A 10,785-nucleotide genomic window follows, 5' to 3' on the forward strand; every position below is an offset into this window, starting at 1 on the left:
ACACACACACACACACACACACACACACACACACACACACACACAAACATCAATCAGCACTGACAGCTCTTGTCAAGCACACACATTGAGTGTGATTTATAAAACACAATATATAAAATAATGATAGAACACATGCCCACAAGGTTATAAGTTTAAGTTTCCATAAGGATGCAAGTTTTGTATCCCAGAAACTATTCAGCCCATTTACAAGTCCAGTTATTATTATATTATATAAGAAGAATAAAATAACAATATTACTATTATGATTATGATTATTATTAATTTTATTATTATTATTATTATTATTATTATTATTATTATTATTAATGTAAATGTAAGGAATAAAAAGTATGTTTTTTTCTCTTGGTAAGAGTACAAGTATTTATTTTCAATAATACTTCAGTAAAGTGCAGATCTACCGAAGTAGTACTTAATTACAGTAATGAAATACAGTTACCCAAGTGTTTTGCACCCCTGATTATTAATATGTTTATTATAATAATAATAATAATAATAATAATAATTATTATTATTATTATTATTATTATTATTATTATTATCAGTTGTAGTAGTAGCAGTAGTAGTAGTAGTAGTAGTAGTAGTACTAATAGTAGTCGTAGTAATAGTAATAGTAGAGGTTTTAGTAGTAGAAGTAGAAATAGTAGTAGTAGTAGTAGTAGTAGAGGTTTTAGTAGTAGTAGTAGTAGTAATAGTAATAGTAGAGGTTTTAGTAGCAGCAGTAGTAGTAGTAGTAGTAGAAATAGTAGTCGTAGTAATAGTAATAGTAGAGGTTTTAGTAGTAGTAGTAGTAGTAGTAGTAGTAGCAGTAATAGTAGAGGTTTTAGTAGCAGTAGTAGTAGTAGTAGTAGTAGTAGTAGTAGCAGTAATAGTAGAGGTTTTAGTAGCAGTAGTAGTAGTAGTAGTAGTAATAGTAGTCGTAGTAATAGTAATGGTAGAGGTTTTAGTAGTAGTAGTAGTAGTAGTAGTAGTAGTAATAGTAGAGGTTTTAGTAGCAGTAGTAGTAGTAGTAGTAGTAGTAGTAATAGTAGTCGTAGTAATAGTAATGGTAGAGGTTTTAGTAGTAGTAGTAGTAGTAGTAGTAGCAGTAATAGTAGACGTTTTAGTAGCAGCAGTAGTAGTAGTAGTAGTAGTAATAGTAGTCGTAGTAATAGTAATAGTAGAGGTTTTAGTAGTAGTAGTAATAGTAGTAGTAGTAGTAGTAGTAGTAGACGTAGTAATAGTAATAATAGAGGTTTTAGTAGTAGTAGTAGTAGTAGTAGTAGTAGTAGACGTAGTAATAGTAATAATAGAGGTTTTAGTAGTAGTAGTAGTAGTAGTAGTAGTAGTAGTAGTAGTAGTAGACGTAGTAATAGTAATAATAGAGGTTTTAGTAGTAGTAGTAGTAGTAGTAGTAGTAATAGTAGTAGTGGTAATGGTGGTGGTTGTGGTAGAGATGATACAATACCAATTTTTCCTTTTTGATACCAATACTGATACTTGAGTATCAACTGATACTGATATCCATCGGTATTATTTTCATTAAAAACTACTAAGCTTTAAAATATTTTTTTAAACTGAAGCACATAGAAGAATACATAAAAAAATACATAGCTAAAAATATGACACACAAAACAAAGCATTTTTTTCACTGATTTTTTACAGGCATTTTTATAAACCTCTTTCACATGAAAATCACTTATATTGAACTACAATAATAAACAATCCTAAGATAACATACAGTTGAGTCTCTTTATACAGTATGTAAACATTTCCAGTTCCAAAAAAATCTTTTCCAATCTTTTTCCTTTGTTACAGGATCGGACCAAATACATCATTTTTTCCTCCAATATCCGATGCACTTTTTGCTGGTATCAGACTGATACAGATCCTGGGTATTGGATTGGTGCCATCTCTAATTATTACCATTATTATTAGTATTATCATTAGTAGTAGTCGTTGTATTATGAATTCTTTTTATTAGTAGTAGTACTAGTAGTAGCAATTGTAAATTATTATTATTGTTGTTAGTGTTGTTATTGTTGATTCTGAGCTCAGTTTGGAGAGGTAATATTTATGTTGCCACCCCTCTGATCCAATCACATGTAATGCCAAATGGGTATTTTCCTGATTTAAAGCAAAGCACTAAGACCCAAAGTGTCTTCCAACCTGCTTTTGGATGTTCACCATTTTATATCACGTCAATTTTACTTTTACATAATCAGGCCTCATAAGTTAAGACATGAGTGAATTTGGAGTACCACACAAGCACAATAAAATATATACATTTACATTTACATTACAGACACCCTTATCCAGAGTGACTTACAATGATCTCATTTATACAACTGAGGGTTAAGGGCCTTGCTCAAGGGCCCAGCAGTGGCAGCTTGGCAGTGCTGGGCTTTGAACTCACCACCTTCTGATCAGAAGTCCAACATCTTAACGACTGAGTTACCCCTTCCCAGTATATTAATAAAAAAAAAACGCATCAATAATGCATATTTAAAAACACAAAGTAACTGACCATATCTGTCTATCTGCTTACCTGTCTGCCTCTATTGGAACTTGATGCTTCTGTAATGATGAATTGTTACTCTGTCTCTGTCTCTCTCTCGCTTTGTGTGTGTGTGTGTGTGTGTGTGTGTGTGTGTGTGTGTGTGTTTTGCCATAAAGATGAAAGGTGACACACATGCCTTCATTCAGTGTCATCTGCCTAACAGTGTGTTTTGCTCTCTGACGATCAGTGCCGTGACGATGTGTGTTGTGGCCGTGTGTGTTCTGTTGTTCCTTTTTCCCTGTCTGTCTACGGTAGTGTGTGTTCAGTGTAGAGTGTGTAAGCCTGAGGGTAGATTTCCTACATTTACATGATCAAAGTTTCTAAACAGATAAGAGCTTCTGAACCCACCCACACACACACACACACACACACACACACACACACAGAGTATGGGGTTTACTCTGCGGTTTCGGTTCAGTGGGTCTCTAAAGTCATCACAAAATCACAAACAAAATACAGAAATACAAATCTGACATCTGACTGAGCGTCTCCTGACAGAACGCTGTGCTCCTTACCACATCAAAAAGATAACTTTTTCACAATAATATAATTATTTACACTAGTTTATTGTCGAAATCTGTCGAAATTCTAGCAGGAGTGTCATTTCCAAATGAATCGAGTCTTTGAACCTTGTTCAAATTTTACTCCAGTCAATTAAACGTCGTCACAACAGGCAAGGTAATAAATACTTAGAATGTTTTACAACGCAAACATGTAGGACCTTTTTATTGATGTGAACATTAACTGAAGACCTGTATCTGCATGGTTTTATGCAGTGCGCTGCTGCCACATGATTGGCTAATTGGATAATAACATAATTACATTTCATTTTCCTTGCTTGTTTTTCGTCTTTTCAGATTCGTTTTTGCGGCTAAAATTAATGAACGGTCTCGAATGCCCCAGTTGTGTATCAGCAATTACTGTTTCGCTAGTAGCAAGAAGAGGGTAGATTAAAGCCATTAGTTCAACTGTGTTCAAGCAGAAGTGTACTGCAGTGGACATTTTTTCATATCTGTTTTCATAATCTCATCATTTGTTTTCTGGACTCAGAGAAATTCCAATAAGAAACTTGCACAGGATTCTAATTCAAATATCTAGCATATTTTGGACCTATTCTTACAGGAATTATCTTATAGGACAAGACATAAATATCCTGTAGGACCACTTCTCCTATTCACGTCTATATGGGAATTATGTTTGAAATGTTTGAAATTGCATGCCACCAAACTACCCATATATATATATATATATATATATATATATATATATATATATATATATATATATATATATATATATGGGTAAGTATGAAACATTTTGGAAGACATTTTGCTAAAAAGTGTTAATGTCCCCTATATATGGAGACTTTCGGGACACCCTGTAGTGTGTTATTTTGTCTACGTTGAGGTGAGTTTGATTAAATTGCAAACCACGGTAAAAAAAAAAATAATTAAAAAATCACATTGAATTCCCTTTGAATAGACCTGGATAGGAATTTAAATGGATCCCGTTAAAAATCCTGCAGAAGTGGTCCTACAGGATATGTATTGCCTTATAGCCTATAGGAATCTTATAGGAATGCTTCCAAAATATGATAAAAATTATCATTAGAATCCTTTACAATTTTCTTATTGGAATCCTTTAGGATTTTTTGACATGGGAAAGACGAACACAGATTCAGATTTTTACAGGAATTGTTTCTTAAGGTTTATATTAGTAATAGGATAAAATACTTTAAAAACGTATTTTTTTAAAAGAGAAAATCATCTCAAAAACTCTCAAAGCACCCTCTGTCATTTCTAACAACTTTCCGATAAAATACAAGTAGAGCTCTGATAAGATTCTAAGAATCAAATACGATCCTACAGGATACACTGAAATTCCAATTGGAATTAAAGGGATGGTCTATGTAAAATTGATTGGTGTGTGCCAAAGAAAAAATAAAAGACAAAACTAAAATTGGGTTTGACCAGAGAAGACCTGAGAAAGACCAGAGAAGACCTGATTTTCATTCTTCATTCTTTAGGGTTCCTCGTCAACGCATCATCCATACCTTCCCTGCTTTATGGCACCTCTGCTGATGTTATCTTGCCATGTTTAATGGGTGTCAGAGCAGATTCACACACAGCGCCACATATCACTGTCTCTGTGTTTCTGATGGCATTCAGTGAAGCGGACATGAGGACGAACGGAAGCCACGTTTCACTGACTGACTAAATAAATAAATAAATAAGGAGATAAATACAGCGATCCGTCTCTTTAAGCATGTCGTTAAGTGGACTTCCGCCAGCCCACTAAACCTACCAAGTGTCCGTGTGTGTGTGTGTGTGTGTGTGTGTGTGTGTGTGTGTGTGTGTGTGTGTGTGCGTGTGTGTGTGGAGGGGTTAGGCGAGGAGTTATTAGGCCCACTCTTTGTGCAGTACACACCGGCTTTTATTTCCTTCCCCGATTTTTCCCCTGAATTTCCTCGTCTAATTACACTTCTCTTCCTCAGCGGTGATTAATAGGTGCTGCTGCCTCATTTTACTCTCCATTACGCCGCCTGATGCATGCCCTCATCATACACACACATAGCAGCCTGGACCACCGCGGCGGCTATTATTGGACACAGTAATTACCCACAATCCCCCCCACCCCCCGTTTGCCCCTGTGTCCTCCCTTCCTCCACCTCTTTACTAGGTTCAGGATGGAGAAAGGGCAAAAAATGAAGCACAGGAGTCCACGCTGAGTGTGTGCTTGTAGGAAGGAGGGGACGATTAGTGACACTCCAATCCAAGAGTACACGACCAACCACTGGAGCTGTGTCTCAAATCATTGACCTAACATTTATTCCAGTATTTATTAGCGTATAGAACTGACATGTAAGTGTTCATACAGGAAAGGTTATTTAAAATCAAAAGTGAAGAAAAGTTAACAATGCATGTGAGGACACTTGTTCTGGACTGCATGTATTGCTATCTGATTTTAGCTTGCTAAATGTGTTTTTAATAGACGGTTATACCATGAAGGGGCGGAGCTACAGCAAATAAGGTTCATACAGGTGACCGTGAAACGTTCAGACACTTAAACTTGTTATTCAACAAGACGTAAATAAACTAAATGAACTCTGGCACAGTAGCAGCGTCGTAAAAGGATGCTCGGTGAACACGACTGAACACAGCGCTGCGGGATTTGCGTTAATTTAGGGACTAAATACTGCTGCATTACACTAAATTACGCTAAGTCACATACACACTCACTCTGTCTTCTGTTCAAATCAGATTAAACACACACTAATGAAAGCGGCACCCAAAAACTCACTGCTATGCTTTACGTCACTGTTTTAGCTGTGTAAAAAAAAAACCCTGTATAAACAAAATTGCATAAAATTACATTAACGACAACATGGAAAGGAAAAAGACGATTATAATAATTAATAGTCTAAACAGCCTTATGGGGAAAAATAACATTAATTTAATTTATAAGTTTTTTGGTAACCTTACAGTTACATGAATAATCAAGCACTAATACCTGAATTAATACATTTAAATTTGAATTAATGATGAGTTAAGGCATGTACTAATCATGAACTAATGAAGAGCTAACTTTAACTATGACGTAAGTCTTATGAATTCATGGGTAACAACGATCACCTTTAGTACATGTTAGTTAAGGTATTAATTAACACGTAGGGGTAAACTAAATAAAACACGCTCTGTAAGAAAGACTATGAATTAAATGTGCAGAATTTCATATTGTTTATTATCGAACGTAGAAAGATGCACAAATAATAAGCATCGATCATTTCATGTCAAAATATGCATAGACATCTTGAGGGACAGTGGATCTAAACATGAGCAAGAGCACGAGAGAGACATGAGTGACTGTTCGTAATGAAGGCCAGGCGTCCTGATTGGCATAATTACAGTAAAGCAGTCAAAATAAACACAGTGACATCCATCCATCCATCCAGGCTCTATACCGCTTATCCTTCCTTCAGGGTCGCGGGGAACCTGGAGCCTATCCCAGGGAGCATCGGGCACAAGGCGGGGTACACCCTGGACAGGGTGTTAATCCATCACAGGGCACAATCACACACACTCACACACCCATTCATACACTACGGACACTTTGGACACGCCAATCAGCCTACCATGCATGTCTTTGGACTGGGGGAGGAAACCGGAGTACCCGGAAGAAACCCCCGCAGCATGGGGAGAACATGCAAACTCCGCACACACAGGGCCACGGTGGGAAACGAACCCCCGACCCTGGAGGTGTGAGGCGAACGAAACACAGTGACATGTAAGTCTAAAACACTGGAAAATAATCTTATAGAACACTGGGTTTAATTGTTAATAGATAACAGCGTCTGCTAAAATGAATAAATGTTACTGGATTAATTTCACCCTTGTGGGAAAAGGAGCAGTGCCTGGGCCCAATACAGTACAGTACTCAGGGTTGGGAGGGTTACTTTAAAAAACGTATTCCGTTACAGTTAGAAATTACTTCATAAAAAATGTCATCAGTAACATAATCCAAGTATCACAATATGAAAGTAATGTAATCTGATTATTTTTTGGATTACTTCAAGGTCACAAATGTAAATAAAGTCAAGGGAAAAGCAATGTGATCTAAAATACTTTCATTTAGTGCTTATTTTAGAACTTAAAAACATGTTCGGTGTTTGGATTTCTTTTAATAAGATAAATAAAATTGTAGCTCGTGTGAGTCACACCTGGCAAGAGCGAACCAGCTGTCTATAATGTGTGAAAAGATTCATTTCTTTGGTTTTAAATGAAAAAAAAAAAATTGTAATCCTGATAGGTATTCCCTTTTCTTTTCTTTCTTTCTTTCTTTCTTTCTTTATTTATTTTTTACAAAATGTACCTGTAATCCGATTGGTTTGCTTTTTGCCGTAACTACAGTGGGATTTAAAGAGAAATGGATGGAGAATGACGCAAAACGGGTTGAGATGGCATTATTGGTGTTTATTATTACTGCGTCTTACTATGTTCAATAAGGAGGATCAATATATCAGAGCCAGCCACAGTGGCTTGGAGCTGCAGTGTTGGTTAGTTGAGCAGGATAATCCAAAATAGTTTTACACAATAGTATATCTTGTTATTTTATCATTCATTTCTGAAATATGTTGTGAATAGGTCGAGCAAGCTAGCTCGACCTATTCACCCATTCACTTCCTTCTTCAGCTAGCAGCTTAGATGTGCTTTGACACTGCTAATGTTGCCATATCTTAGAAAAGTCTTTTGATGCTCACGCATATCAATCCGAACATCAGGGAGCTAATAAGGTCCTTTCAGCTGTCTTCGTACAGTAAGATTGTTCAGCTGTGTTTATTATTAGTCTTAGTTTATGTGGAGCGTCTGCCATACCTTGCCAAGTCCCTGTGAATGAGCTGTTACTTTAGAAGCATATAATGTATAAGGTATAATGTATAATGAGCGCATTAATATAAATATAAACCTATTGTTCGTGTGTACTGTATATGACTGTCACGACTGCTTCTTTTTTTTTTTGCAGCTAAACCCAGCAGCCTCTGTTGCATCTGTTTAGAACAAGTTATCTGTTCATTCATAATAATGTATTCATATCTTGATTGTAGGGTATATCGCATCTCTTTCCATCGGACATGTGAGAGGCCTACTACTTATGAAAAGTCAATTGATTAACATCATCCGATCAATTACAGTTCCCTGAATAAGAAGACCACAGGGGGTGGTTTCTCACAAACAGCACTGACGCTCTATAAGCAATGAAAAGTGGGTCAGACATACCGTATACGTATCAGATTATTATACTGTCGTGCCTACCTCTATTCTGGGGCTTGGTTGGGTTCCTGTTTGCCTTCTCTCTCTGCATTTGCGGTCTCACCATCCTACTCTCTCCTTTCACTTCCTCACTGCTCTGTTGTGTTTTGTATTATCACTAGCAAACAGACATCTAAACAACACAACATTCATTTGCAAACTAAGGTTAATGCAAATCATTGTGAGTAACGTTAATGTTGTCATCTAAGTGGTATGATTGGCGGGATGACTGACATCTGTTTTTTTTCGGTTTGTTTGTTTGTTTATTTTTGCTGTGGGTGATCTAACATGCTGCGGTGCTCTAGCGTTAGACCACAAGACCACAGCGTTGTCAGTATACAGTCATTCTTTAACTTTAAAGAATACCTATCCAGATGTTTGCTGAATAACATACGTGTGAGACGTCCACATCGCCTCGACATAACGTCCACATCGCCTGTAGAGCCGCTGAAGTTCTTCTGTTTAACGAAGCTCTACTGAATTATTATTATTCTTTCTGTTTTTTTTCTCATGATCTGAACATAACTAAAATTGTTTACTCGTGATCTCCACATGATAAAAGTTTTTTTCTCGTGATCTCGACGTAATAAAAGTTGTTTTCTCGTGATCTCGACGTAATAAAAGTTGTTTTGTTGTGATCTCGACGTAATAAAAGTTGTTTTGTTGTGATCTCGACGTAATAAAAGTTGTTTTCTCGTGATCTCGACGTAATAAAAGTTGTTTTCTCGTGATCTAGACGTAATAAAAGTTGTTTTCTCGTGATCTCGACGTAATAAAAGTTGTTTTGTTGTGATCTCGACGTAATAAAAGTTGTTTTCTCGTGATCTCGACGTAATAAAAGTTGTTTTGTTGTGATCTCGACATGATAAAAGTTGTTTTCTCGCAATCTCCACATGATAAAAGTTTTTTTCTCGTGATCTCGACGTAATAAAAGTTGTTTTCTCGTGATCTCGACGTAATAAAAGTTGTTTTCTCGTGATCTCGACGTAATAAAAGTTGTTTTGTTGTGATCTCGACGTAATAAAAATTGTTTTCTCGTGATCTCGACATAACAAAAATTGTTTTCTCGTGATCTCAACATAAAAATTGTTTTCTCATGATCTCGACATAACAAAAATTGTTTTTTCGTGATCTCGACATAACAAAAATTGTTATTTCGTGATCTTGACATAAGGGCATGTGGTGGCTTGGTAGTTAAGGGTCTGGATTACTGATCAGAAGGTCGGGGGTTCAAGCCCCAGCACTGCCAAGCTGTGACTGTTGGGCCCTTGAGCAAGGCCCTTAACCCTCTCTGCTCCAGAGGTGCTGTATCATGGCTGACCCTGCGCTCTGACCCTAACATGCTGGGGTACGCGAAGCAAAGAATTTCACTGTGCTGTAGTGTATATGTGACCAATAAAGATTCATTATAACAAAAGTTTTTTTCTTGTGATCTCCACATAATTAAGTCGTGGTCACGAGAAAACAACTTTTGTTATGTGGAGCTCAAAAGAAAATGAAGTCAAGATCTCAAGAAAACGAGAAAGAAAAGAATAATAATGCATGCAAGTATCTAATTCAAGGATTTTTACCTGAGTTAGAGAAAGAATGACTAAACATTTTAGGTGGGGCTGGAGATGAAATATATTAAAGGCAACACACATGCCATGCATCTGAAAGAAAAATCAAACACGTGTGTATGTTAAACGTGCTGTTCCGGTGTTGTTCCAGCCTTGTGTAAAGCTCCAAGCCGAATATATAGCATAGGCTTTTATGAAATCTTTATGTTTAAAAGAGTTTTAATTATTATTTAAAGATATAATAAGTCAAATTGATTTGCATAGAAAATCTCCTGCAACTCCATCTGCATCATGTGGGATCATGGCCCCAAGGTTGAGAAACTTGAGAAAGTCGTACACGAATAGTACACTGTACTTGAAGTTTATTACATATAATATTAATTTTTCAAATATATGATTGTATAATCTACTGTCCTACCCAGAGTGCATTCCTGCCTCATGCTCAGTGTTCCCAGGTTAGACTTCGGATCCACTGCAACCCTGACGAGGATGAAGTGGTTATTAAAAATGAATGAATGAATGAATGAATGAAAGAAAAGCACGTCTGAAACAAATGAATGTGATGTAAATGTAGATTAAGATGCTCAGGTGGTGACGCTGAATACACACTGATGCTCGCTGGACTTTCTGCTTTCGTGCTGGAGTGTGTGAGGTCTTCTGGGTATGTGTGTGTATTTGAGTTTCTAGACATGCGTGGGATTTCGGGCTCTCTGTGAGGTCCTTGTTTAAGGGTATGAGGTTTTATAGTGTGTGTTTGTAGCCGATGAGATCTGAGATTTGTGTGATGAAAGACCAACAGCATAGGAATGACAAACCACAGCTGGACTATTTGCTTAACATTTCGCACAAACACACACACACT

The sequence above is a fragment of the Ictalurus punctatus genome, chromosome 20 (genome assembly GCF_001660625.3).
Source record: "Ictalurus punctatus breed USDA103 chromosome 20, Coco_2.0, whole genome shotgun sequence".
Taxonomy (NCBI): domain Eukaryota; kingdom Metazoa; phylum Chordata; class Actinopteri; order Siluriformes; family Ictaluridae; genus Ictalurus; species Ictalurus punctatus.